The sequence below is a fragment of the Gopherus evgoodei genome, unplaced genomic scaffold (genome assembly GCF_007399415.2).
Source record: "Gopherus evgoodei ecotype Sinaloan lineage unplaced genomic scaffold, rGopEvg1_v1.p scaffold_104_arrow_ctg1, whole genome shotgun sequence".
Classification (NCBI taxonomy): Eukaryota; Metazoa; Chordata; order Testudines; family Testudinidae; genus Gopherus; species Gopherus evgoodei.
The window spans coordinates 122,684-143,256 of NW_022059767.1; the positions used below are offsets into that span (position 1 = coordinate 122,684).

Genomic DNA, 20,573 nt, shown 5'->3' on the forward strand with positions numbered 1-20,573 from the left:
AGCAGGTGCAGACACACTGAGGATGACCGGATGCGGTAGCTGCGGCATGTACATGGTCCTAGAGGGGGCACCTGAAAGGAGTTTCATCTGCATGAAGTGCTGCCTGATAGAGCTGCTCGAGGAAAAGGTAAGGGGACTGGAGATGTAAGTGGAAACTCTGGCTGAGTTTAGAAGGGGATTTGAGCAGATGATGGAACACAGACATGATGAGGCACAGGGGACAAGCTCAGACGAGCGGATAGAAGCAGGACCAAAGGACTCTGAGGAGGGGCTGCTGGGTGACGAAAGTGGACGGTGGAAGCATGTGACTAGGAGAACCAGGCAGAGGAAAAGACGGGCAAGCGATGGAGAAATAGAACTCAGGAACAGGTTTGCTGAGTTGGAAAATGAAGATGGAGCACAGCAGGCTGCTGAAGGAGAAAGGGCGAGGAAGAAGAGGCGAGCAGCTAGTCCTGCAGAAGGAGGGGAGGAGTCAATGGAGGCGACACCAAGTACGAGCCCAAGGAGGATTGTAAGGGCGAATACAAATCGAGAGGAATTACGGCCAGCTGCTGTGGGGGATAGACTGCAGAATCGCACTGTCGCCAGGAAAAGGCAAGTCTACGTGATTGGAGACTCTTTACTGAGAAGAGTAGACAGGCCTGTAACTAGACCTGATCGGGAGAACAGAAGGGTGTGCTGTCTGCCAGGGGCTAAGATACAGGATGTGGGCCTGAGGCTGAATACGATCTTAGCGGGAGCAGGAAAGAATCCGTTGATTATCCTTCATGTGGGAACGAATGATACGGCTAGTTACTCGCTGGACTGTATCAAGGAGGACTATGCCAGACTGGGGAAGACGCTCAAAGAAATCGAGGCTCAGGTGATCTTCAGTGGGATTCTGCCCGTTCCTAGAACGGGGCGACGAAGGAGTGACAAGATTATGGCTATCAACAGATGGCTCAGGCAGTGGTGTTATAAGGAGGGCTTTGGGATGTACGGTCACTGGGAAGCGTTTACGGATAGACGACTGTTCGCTCAGGATGGACTTCATCTAAGCAAGGAGGGAAATAGAATTCTAGCATGTAGGCTCGCCGACCTCATCAAGAGAGCTTTAAACTAGGAAGTTGGGGGAGATGGTTGGGAGATGTTCAGGAGATCTCCACACCGGAATATAACCTGGAGAGGGAAGAAAAAAAAGTGAGAGGGGATACCCTTGCGGTCCAAAGAATTAATCCAAGGAGGAATAGTGGAGTAGAAACCAGAGTAACGGGTGATGCTGGTGGTAGAAGGTCTGTGCATGACGGGGGAAAGAATGTCACTGACGTCAAACGCCAAAAATTAAAATGTCTGTACAATAATGCGAGGAGCCTAGGTAACAAGATGGAGGAACTGGAGCTACTGGTGCAGGAAGTGAAACCGGATATTATAGGGATAACCGAAACCTGGTGGAATAGTACTCGTGACTGGAGCACGGGTATTGAAGGCTATATGCTGTTTAGAAAAGACAGGAAGAAAGGCAAAGGTGGTGGAGTAGCCTTGTATATCAATGATGAAATTAACTGTAGAGAAATAAGAAGCGATGGAATGGATAAGACAGAGTCTGTCTGGGCAAAAATCACACTGGGTAAAAAAGCAACTAGAGCTTTCTCTGAGATAGTGCTTGGGGTGTGCTATAGACCACTGGGATCTGATTTGGATATGGATAGAGACCTCTTTAATGTCTTTAATGAAGTAAACACAAAGGGGAAATGTGTGATTATGGGGGACTTCAACTTCCCGGATATAGACTGGAGGACGAGTGCTTGCAAGAATAATAGGAGTCAGATTTTTCTGGATGTGATAGCGGATGGATTTCTTCATCAATTAGTTGAAGTATCTACGAGAGGGGATGCCATTTTAGATTTGGTGTTGGTGAGCAGTGAGGACCTCGTAGAAGAAATGGTGGTAGGGGACAACCTTGGTTCGAGTGATCATGAGCTGATTCAGTTCAACTAGATGGAAAGATAAACAAATGTAGATCTGGGATTAGGGTTTTCGACTTCTCGAGGGCTAATCTTAAAGAGTTAAGGAAATTAATTAGGGAAGTGGATTGGACGGAGGAACTAGTGGATTTAAATGCGGAGGAGGCCTGGAATTACTTTAAGTCGCAGCTGTGGAGACTGTCGGAAGCTTGCATCCCAAGAAAGGGGAAAAAAACCACGGGCAGGAGTTGTAGGCCAAACTGGATGAGCAAGCAACTCAGAGAGGGGATTAGACAAAAGCAGAAAGCTTACAGGGAGTGGAAGAAAGGCAGGATCAGTAAGGGAAGCTACCTTGATGAGGTCAGAACATGTAGGGATAAAGTGAGGAAGGCTAAAAGCCGCATTGAATTGGACCTTGCAAAGGGAATCAAAACCAATAGTAAAAGGTTCTACAGCCACATAAATAAGAAGAAAACAAAGAAAGAAGAAGTGGGGCCGCTATACACTGAGGATGGAATGGAGGTTAAGGATAACCTAGGCATGGCCCAACATCTAAACAAGTACTTTGCCTCAGTTTTTAATAAGACTAGTGAGGAGTCTAGCGATGATGGAGGGATGATAAACGGGAATGTGGATATGGAAGTGGATATTACCGCAACTGAGGTAGAGGCCGTACTTGAACAGCTCAATGGGACGAAGTCGGAGGGCCCGGACAATCTCCATCCGAGGATATTAAAGGAACTGGCACGTGAAATTGCGAGCCCGTTAGCGAGAATTTTTAAGCAATCGATAAACTCGGGGGTTGTGCCGTATGACTGGAGGATTGCTAATGTAGTTCCTATTTTTAAGAAAAGGAATAAAAGTGATCTGGGTAATTATAGGCCTGTTAGCTTGACGTCTGTAGTATGTAAGGTCTTGGAAAAAATTTTAAGGGAGAAAGTAGTTAAGGACATAGAGGTCAATGGTAATTGGGACGAATTGCAACACGGATTTACTAAAGGTAGATCGTGTCAAACCAATCTGATCTCCTTCTTTTAGAAGGTGACGGATTACTTAGATAAAGGAAATGTGGTAGATATAATTTACCTAGATTTCAGTAAGGCATTTGACACGGTTCCGCATGGGGAACTGTTAGTTAAATTGGAAAAGATGGGGATGAATATGAAAGTTGTAAGGCGGATAAGGAACTGGTTAAAGGGGAGACTCCAGCGGGTCGTATTGAAAGGTGAACTGTCAGGCTGGAAGGAGATCACTAGTGGAGTCACTCAAGGATCGGTTTTGGGACCGATCTTATTTAACCTTTTTATTACTGACCTTGGCACAAAGAGCGGGAATGTGCTAATAAAGTTTGCGGATGACACAAAGCTGGGGAGTATTGCTAACACGGAGAAGGACAGGGATACTATTCAGGAAGATCTGAACCACCTTGTAAACTGGAGTAATAGAAATAGGATGAAATACAATAGTGAAAAGTGCAAGGTCATGCACTTAGGAATTAATAATAAGAATTTTAGGTGTACGTTGGGGGCGCATCAGTTGGAAGTGGCAGAGGAGGAGAAGGACCTTGGGGTATTGATTGATAGCAGGATGACTATGAGTCGCCAATGTGATACGGTTGTTAAAAAAGCAAATGCGATTTTGGGATGCATCAGGTGGGGTATTTCCAGCAAGGATAAGGAGGTGTTAGTACCGTTATATAAGGCGTTGGTGAGACCTCATCTGGAATACTGTGTGCAGTTCTGGTGTCCCATGTTCAAGAAGGATGAATTCAAACTGGAACAGGTTCAGAGACCGGCTACTAGGATGATCCGAGGAATGGAAAAACTGCCTTATGAAAGGAGACTCAAAGAGCTTGGCTTGTTTAGCCTGGCCAAAAGAAGGCTGCGGGGGGATATGCTTGCTCTATATAAATATATCAGGGGGGTTAATGTTAGGGAGGGAGAGGAATTATTTAAGGTTAGTACTAATGTAGGCATGAGGACGAATGGGTATAAACTGGATATTAGCAAGTTTAGACTTGAAATTAGACGAAGGTTTCTAACCATTAGGGGAGTGAAGTTCTGGAACAGCCTTCCGAGGGAAGTAGTAGGGGCAAAAGACTTTTCTGGCTTTAAGACAAAGCTTGATAAGTATATGGAGGGGATGTTATGATAGGATCGTTAATTTGGGCAATTGATCTTGGATTACCACCAGATAGGTCTTCTCTATGGTCTGCGGGGAGATGTTGGATGGGATGGGAACTGAGTTACTGCAGAGAATTCCTTCTTGGGTGCTGGCTGGTGAGTCTTGCCCACATGCTCAGGGTTTAGCTGATCGCCATATTTGGGGTCGGGAAGGAATTTTCCTCCAGGGCGGATTGGCAGGGGCCCTGGAGGTTTTTCGCCTTCCCCTGTAGCGTGGGGCACGGGTCGCTTGCTGGTGGATTCTCTGCAGCTTGAGGTCTTCAAACCAATTTTGAGGATTTCAATAACTCAGTCCTGGGTTAGGGGTTGTTATAAAATTGGATGAGTGGGGTTCTGTGGCCTGCCTTGTGCAGGAGGTCAGACTAGATGATCATATTGGTCCCTTCTGACCTATGAGTCTATGAGTCTATAATGTTGTGCCCTGTGTGAGGAAGAGGTCCTGGCAAGTCATGCTTTAATGGAAACAGCACAATACAAACTACCCCCATTGCTCAAGTGTAATTGAAGATGCAATTTACAACTGGCTCTAGATCATACTTGGCAGAACTGCAGCTGATTTTCCAAGGTGGTGTCGTCTCCACAGGACTAAGGGAAATACAATTCAATAGGTATGAATGACACTGGATATACACTTTGAGACAGATTTTGCCACAGATTTGACCACCTTTCATCATGTTGGATTTTAATGGGACTGCCCATGGGAAAAGGAAATTCTCAACATGAATAATGGTGTCAGACTCTGTTGGTTAGTGTATAAAAAGAGATACATCTTCACAACATCATAGCACTGTACTCTGTACACCATTCACACTTCGTGCTCAGTAAAGAGAACTGCCAGAACTTGAAAAACAGTAGTACCTACGTCTGGTTAAACATTTTCCATCAAAAGATTTATGGCGGCAAATTGGACTTTTAACTAAATGATTTTTTTTTTTTTAGAAAGTGTCTAATTTTCTTAAGAGAATTGAGTTTTCACTGGAAAACTGAAAGCCGATAATCAAAAATTTTGAGCAAAAACAATGAGATTTTCTAAAGTTTTTGGCAAATTTGACCCAAAAAAATTGGGTTTGGTATTTCAAACAAGCAAGCAAACAAAACTCTTATGAAGTTTTCTATGAAAAGTCTAAATTTTTCATGAGGAAATTACACACACACACACACACACACACACACACACACACACACACACACACGACAGTTTGGGACCAGTGCTAGTGTCAGATAAAGGAGACAAAACTGGTAGGTGCCATCACAAGCAGAGGAATGTGAGTTTTGATACATCCTGAAGCTACCAATCAGTTCCCATTCACATCTAGTTATCTATATACCGTATACTAACTACTAGGCTGCAGAGTTATTCTTTCCTCTCTGGCTCGCTCTCTCACCCAATGACTCCTTATGTATTTATTTAAAGAGTAACAGGTTCCATGGGAGAGATTGGGGAAACTCCACACCAGAATACGCCACAGCTCAGGGGTTAGACATTCCGTGGTTAGGACACAAACCCAGATTTTGAATGGAATAGATCCAATGGGTGGTCTGTGAGCACACCTACCGAATCAGATCCCACACATGAGTTAGGCAGACAAACCCCTATCTTTCCCCGGTTGGTGAATTGCTCTGGGGCTGAGGTGGGAGACAGGTGTTTGGTCACCTCCAGTGTGGCTATAGTTTTATTTTAGGTTTAAATAATTAAAAGACACGTATCCAAGGCCCAAGGTGCCCTAACACATCATTACTAATACAATACAATCTTAGTTGCATTAAAAGAATCATTTTAGCAGGAATTCAGTCCTCCAGAGAGCTACAGAACTCATTTCCACCCCTTCATCACTGTGGAAAGCAAACCTTCCGATCTCTCAGAAAACCCAGTCAAAGAGATAACACATTGACCTCCCGAATACATGACAAATTACTGAAACGCCCATGTAACCAATCATTTCCCTTCCTCCCAAAAAGGGGAAAAAACACCCTAAAACCAAATTGACCACCTGATAAAACCAAACAAAAGCCAGACCAGCTAGCTTTTACAGTCTGGCCCGGTACCCAGTTATACATGCACCCATCTCGTGAAAGCAGACCCAGTTACTGTGTGCCATGTACTTCCAAGCTAATTGCGCCTGGATAGAGTCTCATCGTCACTAGTTCTGGGGCTCTTGGAAACACTGCCAGTTTCAGACCTCTGGTCTGATGCTCTTCCTTTGGCCATTGGAGGCCACCGTCCAGCTCCTTAGAGCTCAAAACCAGTGTCTGAGGGTACATCTACACTATGGGATTATTTCGATTTTACATAAACCGGTTTTATAAAACAGATTGTATAAAGTCGAGTGCATGCGGCCACACTAAGCACATTAATTCAGCCGTGTGCTTCCATGGTCTGAGGCTAGCGTCGATTTCCTGAGCATTGCACTTTGGGTAGCTATTCCATAGCTATCCCATAGTTCCCGCAGTCTCCTCCGCCCTTTAGAATTCTGGGTTGAGAGCCCAGTGGCTGATGGGCAAAAATCATTGTCGCGGATGGTTCTGGGTAAATGTCGTCAGTCATTCCTTCCTCCGGGAAAGCAACAGCAGACAATCATTTTGCGCCCTTTTTCCCTGGATTGCCCTGACAGACACCATAGCACAGCAACCATGGAGCTCGTTCAGCTTTTTTTTTTTTACAGTCACCGTACGTGTACTGGATGCCGCGGACAGAGGTGATACTCCAGCGCTAAACAGCAGCATTCATTTACTTTTACTTGATAGCAGAGATGGTTATCAGTCTTTCTGTACTGTCTGCTGCTGGTGTAAATTGGCAATGAGATGACGGTTATCTGTCCTTCTGTATTTTCTGCTGCTATCATGGGCACCCCTCTCCGAGGTCGGCTGGGGGCGCAAAGGCAAAACTGGGAATGACTCTCCGAGTCAATCCCTCCTTTATGGTTTCTAAAAATAGAGTCAGTCCTGTCTAGAATATGGGGCAAGTGTACTAGAGAACCAGTGAATCAGAAAGCACAGCTGCCCCATGTCAGATCCCGCAGAAATGATGAGCTACATGCCATTCAAGGGGGGTGCCTCTGCAACAACCCCACCCGTTGCTTCCCTCCTCCCCCAACCTTCCTGGGCTAACGTGGCAGTGTCCCCCCACATTTGTGTCATGAAGTTATAAAGAATGCAGGAATAACAAACAGTGACTTGTTAGTGAGATAAAATGAGGGAGAGGCAGCCTCCCGGTGCTATGACAGTCCAGGCAGGACATTATGCCGTGTGAGGGAAGAGAAGCCCAGCATGCCGCTGCTATGACAGTCCAGAATATTTTCTTTACACAGGAAAGGGAGGGGAGCTCAGCCTCCAGTTGCTATGGTGAGGATGGTTACCAGCCATTCTGTACCATCTACTGGGAATGACCAAGAATCATTCCTATTTTCATCCAGGTGCCCCCAGCCAGCCTCACCTGAAGCCAGCCAGGAGCACTCACGGGTTGATAACAAGGACGGCTACCAGTCCTACTGCACCATCTGCCACCAGGCAGGGGAGAGGAGTGGATACTGCTCTTCACTGCTGCAGCATCGCGTCTACCAGCAGCATTCAGTACACATAGGGTAACATTGAAAGAAATCAAGAAACGATTTCTTTCCCTTTTCTTTCACGTGGTGGGGTGGAGTAAATTGACAAGCTATTCCCTGAACCACGCCAGACAATGTGTTTGAACCTACAGGCACTGGGAGCTCAGCTAAGAATGCAAATACTTTTCGGAGACTGCTGCGGACTGTGGGATAGCTGGAGTCCTCAGTACCCCCTCCCTCCCTCCATGAGTGTCCATTTGAATCTCTGGCTTCCCGTTACGCTTGTCACACAGCACTAAGTAGCCTGTATATTTTTTTTTCAAATTCTTTGGCATTTCGTCTTCTGTAATGGAGCTTTGATAGATCAGATTTGTTTCCCCATACAGAGATCAGATCCAGTATCTCCCGTACAGTCCATGCTGGAGCTCTTTTTGGATTTGGGATTGCATTGCCACCCATGCTGATCAGAGCTCCACGCTGGGCAAACAGGAAATGAAAATCAAAATTTCAAGGGGCTTTTCCTGTTTACCTGGCCACTGCATCTGAGTTCAGATTGCTGTCCAAAGCGGTCACAGTGGTGCACTGTGGGATACCGCCCAGAGGCCCATACTGTCAATTTGCAGCCACACTAACCCTAATCCAATATGGCAATACCGATTTTAGCACTACTCCTCTCGTCAGGGAGGAGTACAGAAACCGATTTAAAGAGCCCTTTATATCGATATAAAGGGTCTCGTAGTGTGGACGGGTACAGCATTAAATCAGTTTAATGCTGCTAAAATCGATTTAAACGCTTAGTGTACACCAGGCCTGAGTTTCACCAAGCTCCCAGACACCTACACACACTCTGCCAGAGCTTCACCTAAGCTAGGATTCTAATTGAACCCCTGCAAGAACATTTTGAGAGGAAGGCAAGGAACATGGGTTTAGCAAAGGGACTTCTTAACCACAGAAACTTTATGCATTGAGCCCCCGAGAGATACAGATCTTCAAAAACAAGACAGTCCTGAGACACCCCCTACCCTAATCTGATCTCATCCATTCTGTAAGTCCGAGGTTGCAGGCTGAGAAGAATCCCTCCTGCCCTCTTGCTCCTGCAAGTCCTTCCCAGGTGTGGGCATGGTCGGCCCCTCTCTGCACAGAGCGGAACTGCACTATTAAATAGGCCCCCGTCTCTAAGCCAGGGGTTCAAACTGTGAAGTTCCATCTCTGACATTCATGCCTATGGGTCCCCTGTATAGAAAAATCATTTTCCCTGCCGGGGAGGGAAGTAGCAGAGAGACAACAAAAATCGACGGCCCCAGACTTTAGTCTTGATACATCTCCATGATGGTGTCAAGCACCTTTCCCAGGCAGGGCAGCTATCTGGATCGCAGCACAACAGGCTGCCATTGAGCCAGGCCAGACTTGTGCTGTCAACGTGCCAATATTTCTATACATACTACAAAAGAGTTCACAGTTTGACACCAACCTACCCCACTCTGTCACACACGCAAACAATTAACCAAAAACCATGGCACCCCAAGCAGAGTTTATGCCTCCCAAAAGGAGAAGACACAGAGTTCATGAAGTTCACTAAGGACATGATTATGGCTACTCATTTGAGGTGGAAGGTGCTCAGAGAGTGTGGTGTTGAGTGGCAGTACAAAAACCATGACAGGTGGAGTCTGAACTTATTTACACTGCTGTAAATCTACAGCAACTCCATTGACTGGAGTCGTGTTTGTTTGCATTTTTATCAGTCTAAACACACCTTTCTGCATAAGCGGATTGCAAAGCATGTTCTCATGGAGGCAATAATGTCATTGGAGGATTACATTTATAAAGAAACATGGAATGAAATCACAACCAAAGGGAAAAAATGGACAGTTTATTTCTGGTGAATAACCTCAATGCAGCTTTGATCTCCTTGTTCCTCATGCTGTAGATGATCGGATTCATTACTGCTGGCAGCACAGAATAGAGAACAGCCACCACGAGATCCAGACCTGATGTTGAGCTGGAGGTGGGATTACTATAGGCAAAGGTGGCAGTGCAAAAGAACAAGGACACCACGGTGAGATGAGGGAGGCAGGTGAAGAAGGCTTTATGCTGGCCCCGCTCAGTGGGGATTCTCAGCACTGTTTTGAAGTTCTGAACATAAGACACAATTATCAAAACAAAGCAGCTTAAGCCTAAGCACACACTAAAGGCAATAGCCACAGTTTCACTGAGGTACAAGTCAGAGCAGGCGAGCTTGAGGAGCTGGGGGATTTCACAGAAGAACTGATCTACCACGTTGCCTCCACAGAAGGATATTGTGATCCCAGTGTGCAGTACGGAGTAGAGAAAAACATTGATCGAGACACCAGCTGCCATTTGAACACAAGCTCTCCTGTTCATCATTGTCTCATAGTGCAATGGTTGGCAGATGGCGATGTATCGGTCATACACCATAACAGTCAATAAAACAAGATCAGCTGAAACAAAAAAGACAAAGAGAAAGACTTGGGCAACACATCCAGACTAAGCAATTGACCTGATGTTCATGAGGGAATTGGCCATGGATTTGGGGACAGTGACAGAGATGGAGCTGATGTCTAGGATGGACAAATTCATCAGGAAGAAGTACATGGGGGTGTGAAGATGGTAGTTGAGGACAATAACTGTGATGATGAGAAGATTCCTCATCAGGGCTGCCAGGTAAATCATTAGAAACACGATGAAGTGTAAAATCTGCAGCTCCTGAACATTGGAGAATCCCAGGAGAAGGAACTCAGTCATGGTGGTTTGGCTGGACATTTTCTTCCTCGGTACATCATGTGATGGCTGTGGAGGGAAGGAGAAGGGCAATGGTCAGGATTAGAGTGACAGAGGAATTGATCCTGATTCTCTTTGTGTAATATCTTATAATGTGAATTTCAAAGGTGCACAGCACTCGTCACTTCTGTTGACGAGGAGTCATGAGTGCTCCTCACTCATCAGTAAGAGCACTAATCAGGTGCATTATCACATTAGAGAAAACTGGATTATTTCACTTAGTCAATGGAGCTGGGTCAGTTTACACCATCTGAGGGTCTGTCCTTAGATAAAATGCAGTGTGAAGGATGGGACAAAGTGCAATCCAAATCTAAGAATTGTAGACAAGGTGGTTCCCTATTGTGACAAACAGCAAGCCCACAACTTGGGCATGAAACTAACATACTAAAATGACAACACAGCCTGATTCCCACTTCCTAGAGAAATATGACATCGATTCACCCAGCTTCCTACGTGGCAGCTCATCTGTGATGATTCCTCCACATAGACGGCCTGCTACCTATTAACAGATTGATCCATGGCACCAGTTCTAGCTGCACTTCCATCTCTGTGTGAGCATGGGCTAGGAGTGTCGCTCAGTTTCTGCTAGGTTGTATTGTTTCCCTTTGTGACTTTGTGTCTGTGCTGGGCAGGTCAATGGCAGTCAGGAGACTTGGATTCTGTTCTTGTTTCTGCCAGTGACCTTGGGCCAGTCACTTCCCCTCCCTGTGCCTCTGTTTTCCCTGCCTCTTTTTCTCTGCCTTGTCCATTAGGACTGGAAGCTTTTAGGGTGGTGGACCGTGTCTTACTATGTGTATGTTCTGTGCATCTCTCAACAGCACTGCCATTTAGGTGGCAGCAATATAGGACAGCAGATATGGTGCTAGAGCAGAAGATTTGGGTTCTAATCTCATTGACCTTCTGTCTGTCCTTGGGCAGGGTCAAGATAGAAAGGTTTTTTTCTGGGGGCTTCAACTCTCCTGCTGCTTAAAATATATTCTGTGGGCTGTCAACTTTGCTTTATTAAGTTTAACCATCCTGGAGTTATCCCTTTGGAACAGCTGCAATAGAGGGAATGGATTTGAAATTGTGATATTAATAGAAAATCTAAATGTTTTCCCCCTTGGTGCAAAGCTGTTCCCTTTCCAGGTAGACAGACATTTTCTACTTTAATTATTGCAAAGGCAAATTGGGTTTTCAACTGAACAGATTTTCATGCAAAGTCTCTGCTATCTTCGATATATATTTTGTTTTTCCAAGGACAGCAGAGGCTAATTTTTTTCAGTTTTCAACAACTTATAGTTAAAATTGTTTTCTTCTCAGTTGCCACAATGAAACAAAGGTTTGAGTTCTCACAATTTTTATGAACAGTCCATTTTTGCTGCTGAAAAATAAACAAATAAAAATCTCTGACTGGTTCTAGGTATTTGATTAAATAAATAGTAAAACTCTTCATGAGTGCCAATTGTCATGCACATTTATGTTCTCACATGTGCCCTGTATATCAATGCCCTAACATATTTAATTGAAATAGGAATCTTACTGTGCTGGTTGTTGTGGACTTTTCCTCAACTTGTGATGCATTTGATCCTCCTCTGTTAGAGAGATAATGTTCAAATAATCCTATGTCTATCATGCCCCTATCACCATATTATCCAGAAGCTGTTTCCTGAGTTGCCAGTCTCTTTGCAGTTCCTGGCAGACAGCAGACTCCACAGATGCATGCTGCCTGCTTCCCTCCTTGGACAGGTTTGGCTAAGAGGTGATGGACTAAATGGGATCAGAGACTGAAAGCCCCACTCAGCTCTGTAGCTGATCCTGGTTTGTGCAGGCACCAGATATGGTCACAATGTAGGATGTTCTGGGGCTAAATAGCTGAATCTGGTCTCCAGGGCTGTGAGCCCAGCTCTGATCTCACCTCTGGAGCAAACCACCCTGACAACCTGCCCTAGATGAACCTAACCTCAGGTAATCAGCACCCTCCCTGGATCTCACACAATGGCAGCATCCCCGAAAAGACCCATTGGCTAAAAATAAGGGCGAGCTGAGGTTCAAAGGCTGTTCCAAAGGGGTTGCAGAATAATATATATATTTATAGTACAGACATGTGACCTACAATTGCTGAGAGCCTAGTGGCACCAGAAGCTCAGCTGGCCTAAAATAGCCTGTTCCTTCATTAACTCCACATAATTACCTCTGGGTGAGCGGAGATTTTCCCCATTCCCTTTTCTCCTGCATTGCATCAGCAGCTCTTGGAGTACAGCCACCAGGGGAACCCACAGCTCAGGTTTACTGGGTTGATTAAATTAGGTCATTAAGAGGTACCCAAAGCAAACACTACAAACTAAGAACCACTGGTGTAGTTAGGGCTATTTTTGCCAACTGGAGATCTGGCCCTTTGATTTCAATGGAGCAATAGCTGATTTACACCAGCTGGGGATCTAGCCTGTTACACAGTTTCAAATTCATATTCTTTGCCTGTGAGCTTTTAAACCAAAGACAAGAAAAAATTATGAACCCATCTGCACTTTCTTAGTTCTTTGTTCCATGGGTTTAATTGCAAGTGTGCAACTTTTAATATTAAGGTGCGATTCATTCCCACTAGGGACAGAACTTTGGCAGAATTCACTGTTGCTAAGAATTTCTGTATCTGAGCTTTCACTCCTATTGGGATGAATCACCCAACTGTCTTTCTTTTTTCTTTCTTAGCAATTACATTTTTTTTCTTACTGCATTCAACACTATAATAAAAGGCTCATTAGGCTGCAGGTGCAAAGCTGCATGACATTTAAAAATGTTTAATTCACTTTGGTTGTAGGTATGTCAGGGAGATTGATGTCAGCTGGTGTAAATTGGCATAGTGCTGTGGAGCTGTGCCAGTTTACATGAGATGAATGTCTATACTTTGGGCCTAGTTTGATGCTTTTTCCTCTATTTAACAGCACAATCCCGTTTTAATGCTCATGGAATATTCCAAGATCATGGTTTATAGACAGACATCTGAAAGATGGGTACTCAGCCATTATATATTATAGTGACGCAGCAGTGCTAGTATAGCTACAGTTGTGTTGTGACTACCATTTAAAAGTCATTTTTCTAAGGCCTCTAATATTGATATGCTTAGTCAGATTCCTTTGAAAATTGGTGTGCTTCTGGAGGGTGCAGGGTAAAGTTAGTAAATTGAATTATCGGTCATTTGATCAAGGGGTTATGGAGAGAGAGAAACCATGAAAAAATAGATTTTTTTTTCAAAAAGTCATTTGAGCTAGGGGTTGCAGAGATAAAAAGGGTTTTTCTAGGTGAGTTTTTTTGTGCAATGCTAGAGCTCAAACTATTTATGTGATGAGGGTCAAAAAGGTCTCAGTTTGTCAACTTTATTCACTCAAATTCAGTTTGGGTCCCCTGAAGATAAAGAAAATGTTCACTTTTTACAGTGTGCACGCACCAATACAGAAAAGCAGCCAGAGGGTTTTTATTCCAACCATTTTATATGCTTTGAACCTTAAACTTTTTAAGTGCTTTAAAATCCAAACAGTCACTCAGATAGCTTTGAAGTTTGGTGTGACTCACAGGGTCGCAGGGTAGTGTTAGTGATCCAAATCTGGAGTAATTTGACCAAGGTGTATCCCAGGATCGGCGCCAGGGTTTTTGGCACCCTAGCCGGCGGTCCTTCTATGCTCCTGGTCAGTGGCAAATCTGCGGCGGGGGGGTTCCTTCCGTGCTCCCGGTCTTTGGGGCACTTCAGCGGCGGGTCCCGGAGCGAGTGAAGGACCCACCGCAGAATTGCCGCCGAAGACCCGGAGTGTGGAAGGACGGACCCCCTGCTGCCGAATTGCCACCAAGAGTGGCAAAATGCCACCCTCCCAAATCCTGGTGCCCTAGGCGACCGCATAGATAGCCTAAATGGAATCGCCTTCCCTGGTGTTTCCTGAGTTATAGCCAGTGGTGCAAGTAGAAATCATTTCTTGCCAGTACTGCACTCATGGGAGGGACAAAGGGGGGGCATGTGACCTCCTCATGTGACTCCTCCCCCCCCAGCCCAGGGCCCTGACACTTTTCCCATCCCCTTTGAAACCCCCCTTTGTATATACAAACATCAACATGCTTAACTACTCACATTCCCCCCACATATGTAGTATTCAGTCTGTTTATATGGAATATGGGAGTAGGGTGAGGAGCAATTTCAGGGACTTAATAAAAGACACATTTTAAGTAGAACTCTATCCTAAACTGCTTTATAATATTGTACTCAAAAATTGCATTTCAATGGGGGATTCAACTTCCTTTATAGGAACAGAACAGACTCTTGAAACACTTACCAGTCCACAAAAGTGGTCCACAATCATGCAAATAGTTCGACTGTCTTCAATGGGATTGATAAAATGATTAAGGCATTATAGGATTAGGTTCCAGATTTGTAAATTGTTCTGGATGAAACTGACAATGCCTGAGCTGTCAGATCAGAAGGAGCTTCATTTGAATAAAGGTGGGCAGATGTGTGATAAGTCTTAGCTCTGTTGCTAAGATGAGGAACGTATTTTCAGAAAGTTTCTTGGCAGATTCCTGAGCCAGCTGGCTTAAGGCCATCAGTATCCAGCATTATAATCTTCACTTATAGTTCTCTCACCAACAAAGCTGGAAATTGAGGCCTTTGTTTTGCTGCTCCAGTTCACAAAATGCATGTTAGACTAGTTTGGCTGCTAAGAAGAATTCTAAGTATTTTGGGGACAACACCTGATTCCCATCAGGTGGCAGAACTGGGCTGACAACAAAATCCAAACATCCTCTGGTCAGTGCAAGCAGAGACATTCCTCAGATGATTTGGACTTGATGTAATGCAGTATGTATGGCATGGATAATTCAGACCCAGGGGGAGAAACAGAATAAAAAACACTATTTAAACACTTTCCATACCCCTCACCCTTCCCAGCTGAGGACTCCTGACCAATGTAATAGCACAAAACATATGATAACAAACTTAAACAAAGCCTTTGTTTGTTAGCATATGTATTGTGCTGCTAAAGCCGTTTAAATAATGAATGTGCTGCCTAGCCGCATTCTGCTCCTTTAAGGAGCAGAGTGTAGTCCCTCCCAGCCCCCCAGAGTCAGGGGCTAGCCCCAAGTCTTTCCCGTATCCCATACCCGCTAAAATTCTCTTGCCAGTACTGCGTACTGGTGAGTACCACCCTACTTGCACTCCTGGTTATAGCACCCCCAAAAAAGTTTCCTGCCTTATAAGTATTAAACAGAGGTACTATTGAGTGGATGATTCACAGACCTCGTTGTAACTGATGCCTCTGAATTCACCCTTCAGTTAACATGACTAGGGAAAGTTAATCACAGGCTTCCCCTAAGACCAAAGGAGTGCTAGACCTCATGGCAGGATGACAGCTGACTCTTCAGTCCTTCCCCTTAAACAGTTCCCTGCAGCGTCCAGGCACCAAAGCACACAGTGTGGAGGAAAGGAAGGGCTCCCCCCGAGAGGGTCCATGGACTCTCTGCTGGAGGGAAGGGGCCCTCACTGCTATTTACTATGTCCCCAGCTCATTCTTATCTCTTCTCATCCCACCCCAATCTTAGCAGCTCCATCAAGCCAAGGGAGCTGGGCCAGGGGCCACTCCTGCTCCTGGCCCTGAGGAGTGTGATGGTGATGTACATGGATATGGGTGTTCTCCTTTCTTTTTCTTAGTTGGCTGAGGTCCTGGCTCTTCACTGAAGGCCTGGTTTGCAGAGGTGCTGAGGGTGTGCAAACTGCACTGACTGGAACTAGAGTTTTGGTGACCGTGGCATCTCTGCAATTCAGACCCTTAGTCCAACCTGCTCATGAAATTGAATTCACTTCTAGACCCGCCACCTGCTCTGACTCATTCACCTTGCTGCTTCCCACACATCAAATGGCGATGGAATGGGATGGGAATGACTTTCCAGGGCCTAGAGGTCACAGGCCCTGGGTTCCACCTCCAATCACCTGAGCCTAATCCAGCCTCTTCACCTTGTCCCCATCAGTTGGGCAGCTTCCCCCAGGATGGATAAGGCTAGGACCAGCCCACCTGGGCTGAGGTACAGCAGAGGGCCGTAGATGGCCAGCAGCACCACCTGCAGGAAGGATCTTCTCTGCTCCTCAGAGACTCTCTCTCCAAAGACCTAAAAAGCAACAAGACACAAACCTTTGAAAGATTGCACAGAGCCAAGCTCCAAATCCTGGGGGTGGGATGGTATAACCCTAGTGGCCCCAGGGAAGGACTCAGGTACCACTCCCCACCCCACTGATGTTGCCCCCAGCCTTTCATAGGGTGCAGTGATGAAGCCCAGGGCAGGAGCTCACCATGTCTCTGACCCAATGCCCAAGGCAAGGCTGTTCTGCTTCCTGACTCACGATGGTGCTGGGAAACCCTCACACCCACTCTGTGCTCCCAAAGGGAACCAGGAATCCATCTGGAACCTGATCAGACAATAGCTGAGTGAGTGCTTCCCAGCTCACTGATCCAGTGGCTCCCCTCTCAGACACTCAAGGATCAGTCAGGGAGATAAAAGTCAGATCTCTTGAGACAATCCTGCATTGACTCACCCACCCAAGGGATTCCCTTTGTGCCATGTAGTGATGGATCCCTGTAACACACACAAGGCCTGGCCACTATCAGAGGGGTAGCCATGTTAATCTGGATCATGGCCACCAGTGAGGCTTCAACCCAGGCCCCTCATGTTCTGTTAAGCACCAACCACAGGGCACCAGGCTGCCTTGCAGATCAAGAACCTCTAACTCCTGTGAGACCAAGGAGATGGCCCTGAGAAGAGCCATTGACTCCTCCCAGTGGAGGAGGGCCCTTGGGGAATTGACCCTTCTCTCCCATGGGCACAGATTATTGGAGAGGGGAAGGGAATTGTCCTGAACCCTCCCTTCACCCCAGAGAACTGCAGATATGTGCAGGGATTCAGAACCCCTGAATTATGAACAGAACATCAGGAAGGAGACAGGTTATCCATGACTGACCGCCTATCACTGCCACCTCTGATCTAGTGAGACAATTACAGCACTGTAAATGGGTGGACTCACCCCCACGGTGCCTCCTGCTGGTTGCTTCAGGGAATTAGCTCGATTCCAGCTACGGAGCACCCTCTGCAGGCCAGTGATCCACCTGTTCTCTGCTGGCCCCAGGCCCCTCTCTGGACCTCAGTGCCCCTTTAACCGGGTCTCCCCCCTCCCAGGGGAAACCCACCCCACTATCCCTCAGTATTGGCTACTGCCCAGTCATTGTCTAGCCCCCCACACCCTGGGGCAGACTGCAGTATCAGCCACTCATCATAGTATCATAACCTTAGTCCCAGATTTGGACCTTAGCGTCCAAAATATGGGGGTTAGCATGAAAACCTCCAAGCTTAGTTACCAGCTTGGACCTGGTACTTGCTGCCACCACCCAAAAAATTAGAGTGTTTTGGGGCACTCTGGTCCCCCTGAAAAACCTTCCCTGGGGACCCCAAGACCCAAATCCCTTGAGTCTCACAACAAAGGGAAATAATCCTTTTTCCCTTCCCCCCTCCAGGTGCTCCTGGAGAGATACACAGACACAAGCTCTATGAATCCAAACAGAGTGACTCCCCCTCTCCGTTCCCAGTCCTGGAAACAAAAGCACTTTCCTCTTCACCCAGAGGGAATGCAAAATCAGGCTAGCAAATCCAACACACACAGATCTCCCCCTGATTTCTTCCTCCCACCAATTCCCTGGTGAGTACAGACTCAATTTCCCTGAAATTTCCCAGAAAAGAAAACTCCAACAGGTCTGAAAAGAAAGCTTTATATAAAAAAGCAAGAAAAAATACATACAAATGGTCTCTCTGTATTAAGGTGACAAAATACAGGGTCAATTGCTTAAAAGAATATTGAATAAACAGCCTTATTCAAAAAGAATACAAATCAAAGCACTCCAGCACTTATATTCATGCAAATACCAAAGAAAAGAAACCATATAACTTACTATCTGATCTCTTTGTCCTTACACTTAGAAACAGAAGATTAGAAAACAGAACTACTTCTCCAAAGCTCAGAGAAAGCAGGCAGACAGAAAACAAAGACCTTAGACACAAAATTCCCTCCACCCAAAGTTGAAAAAATCCGGTTTCCTGATTGGTCCTCTGGTCAGGTGCTTCAGGTGAAAGAGACATTAACCCTTAGCTATCTGTTTATGACACGCCCCCCAAATTGCAGACAGTGGGGAAGCTCACTGGCGGCGATTTCCTCCTAGAACTTTAAAATAAACAGATTACTACAACACATGCACCTTTACAAATACTACTAAGTATACAACTAACAGACTTCTACATTTTAAGAACACTTTTTAACTACTGAATTCTGGGAAACTCTCACGGGAGAGAGCATCAGCAACTTTGTTAGAAGCTCCTGTGATGTGTTGAATTTCAAAATCAAAATTTTGGAGAGCTAAACTCCAACGAAGAAGTTTTTTGTTGTTCCCCTTGGCAGTATGAAGCCACTTTAGTGCAGCATGGTCAGTTTGTAGTTGGAACCGCCGTCCCCAAACATATGGGCGTAGCTTTTCCAGGGCGTACACAATGGTATAGCATTCCTTTTCACTGACTGACCAGTGACTTTCCCTCTCAGACAGTTTCTTGCTGAGAAACACGACAGGATGGAAGTTGTGATCTGTTGCTTCCTGCATGAGCACTGCTCCTATACCACGCTCAGATGCATCTGTGGTTACTAGGAATGGCTTGTCAAAGTCCGGGGCCCTGAGCACAGGGTCCGACATGAGCATTGCCTTAAGCTGGGTAAAGGCCTTTTGACACTCATCAGTCCACTTAATGGCATTTGGCTGGGTCTTTTTGGTCAGGTCGGTCAATGGGGCAGTGATTTGGCTGTAGTGTGGTACAAATCGCCTGTAGTATCCGGCCAAGCCTAAGAAGGATTGGACCTGCTTCTTGGACCGTGGGACAGGCCACTTTTGGATAGCATCCACCTTGGCCTGTAGGGGGTTTATGGTTCCTCGACCCACCTGGTGCCCCAGGTAAGTCACTCTGTTTTGGCCTATTTGACACTTTTTGGCCTTAACAGTTTGAGCGCATCAGGCAGGCTGCACTAAGACCTTTTTCAGGTGTAGTAGGTGTTCAGGCCAGGAGTCTGAAAAAATGGCCACATCATTGAGGTAGGCAACTGCAAATTCTCCCATTCCAGCTAGTAGACCATCTACCAGCCTCTGGAAGGTGGCGGGTGCATTTCGAAGGCCGAAAGGAAGGACATTGAATTCATACACCCCCGCATGGGTGACGAATGCTGACCTCTCCTTGGCAGGTTCATCTAGCGGTACTTGCCAGTACCCCTTGGTTAAGTCTATTGTAGAGATGAACTGGGCACATCCCAACTTCTCCAATAGCTCATCTGTGCGTGGCATTGGATAGTTGTCTGGACGAGTTACCGCATTTAGCTTACGGTAGTCCACGCAAAAGCGTATTTCCCCATCTGGTTTGGGTACCAGAACCACTGGAGATGCCCATGCACTGGTAGATGAGCGGATTATACCTGTCTGTAGCATGTTCTGGATCTCCCATTCTATAGCAGCTTGGGCATGAGGAGACACCTGGTAGGGTGGGGTTCCAATTGGGTGAGCAATACCTGTGTCAATGGAGTGGTATGCCCGTTCAGTCCCTCCTGGGATGGCTGAGAACAATGGGGCGAAGCTGGTGCACAGTTCCTTGATTTGTTGCCGCTGCAGACGTTCCAGGGTGGTTGAGAGGTTCACCTCTTCCACACCACCGTCTTTTTCTCCATCGTAGTAGACACCTTCAGGCTAGTCAGCATCATCTCCCTGGACTGTAAACTGACAAACCTGTAAGTCTCTGGAATAGAAAGGCTTGAGAGAATTAACATGGTACACTCTGGGCTTTAGTGAGGAATTGGGAAATGCTATGAGGTAATTCACAGTTCCCAGGCGCTCTTGGACCGTGAATGGCCCTTCCCATGATGCTTCCATCTTATGGGCCTGTTGCGCCTTCAAGACCATAACCTGGTCTCCTACCTTGAAGGAACGCTCTCTGGTATGTTTGCCATACCATGCCTTTTGCTCTTCCTGAGCATCCTTTAGGTTTTCTTTAGCAAGGGCTAAGGAGTGTCAGAG

General features: G+C 46.0%; 1 pseudogene; it reads right to left on the minus strand.

The window, feature by feature from the left end:
• Window positions 1-9,513: 9,513 nt before the first annotated feature.
• Window positions 9,514-10,452, minus strand: LOC115639696 (annotated as a pseudogene).
• Between the last annotated feature and the right edge of the window lie 10,121 nt (window positions 10,453-20,573).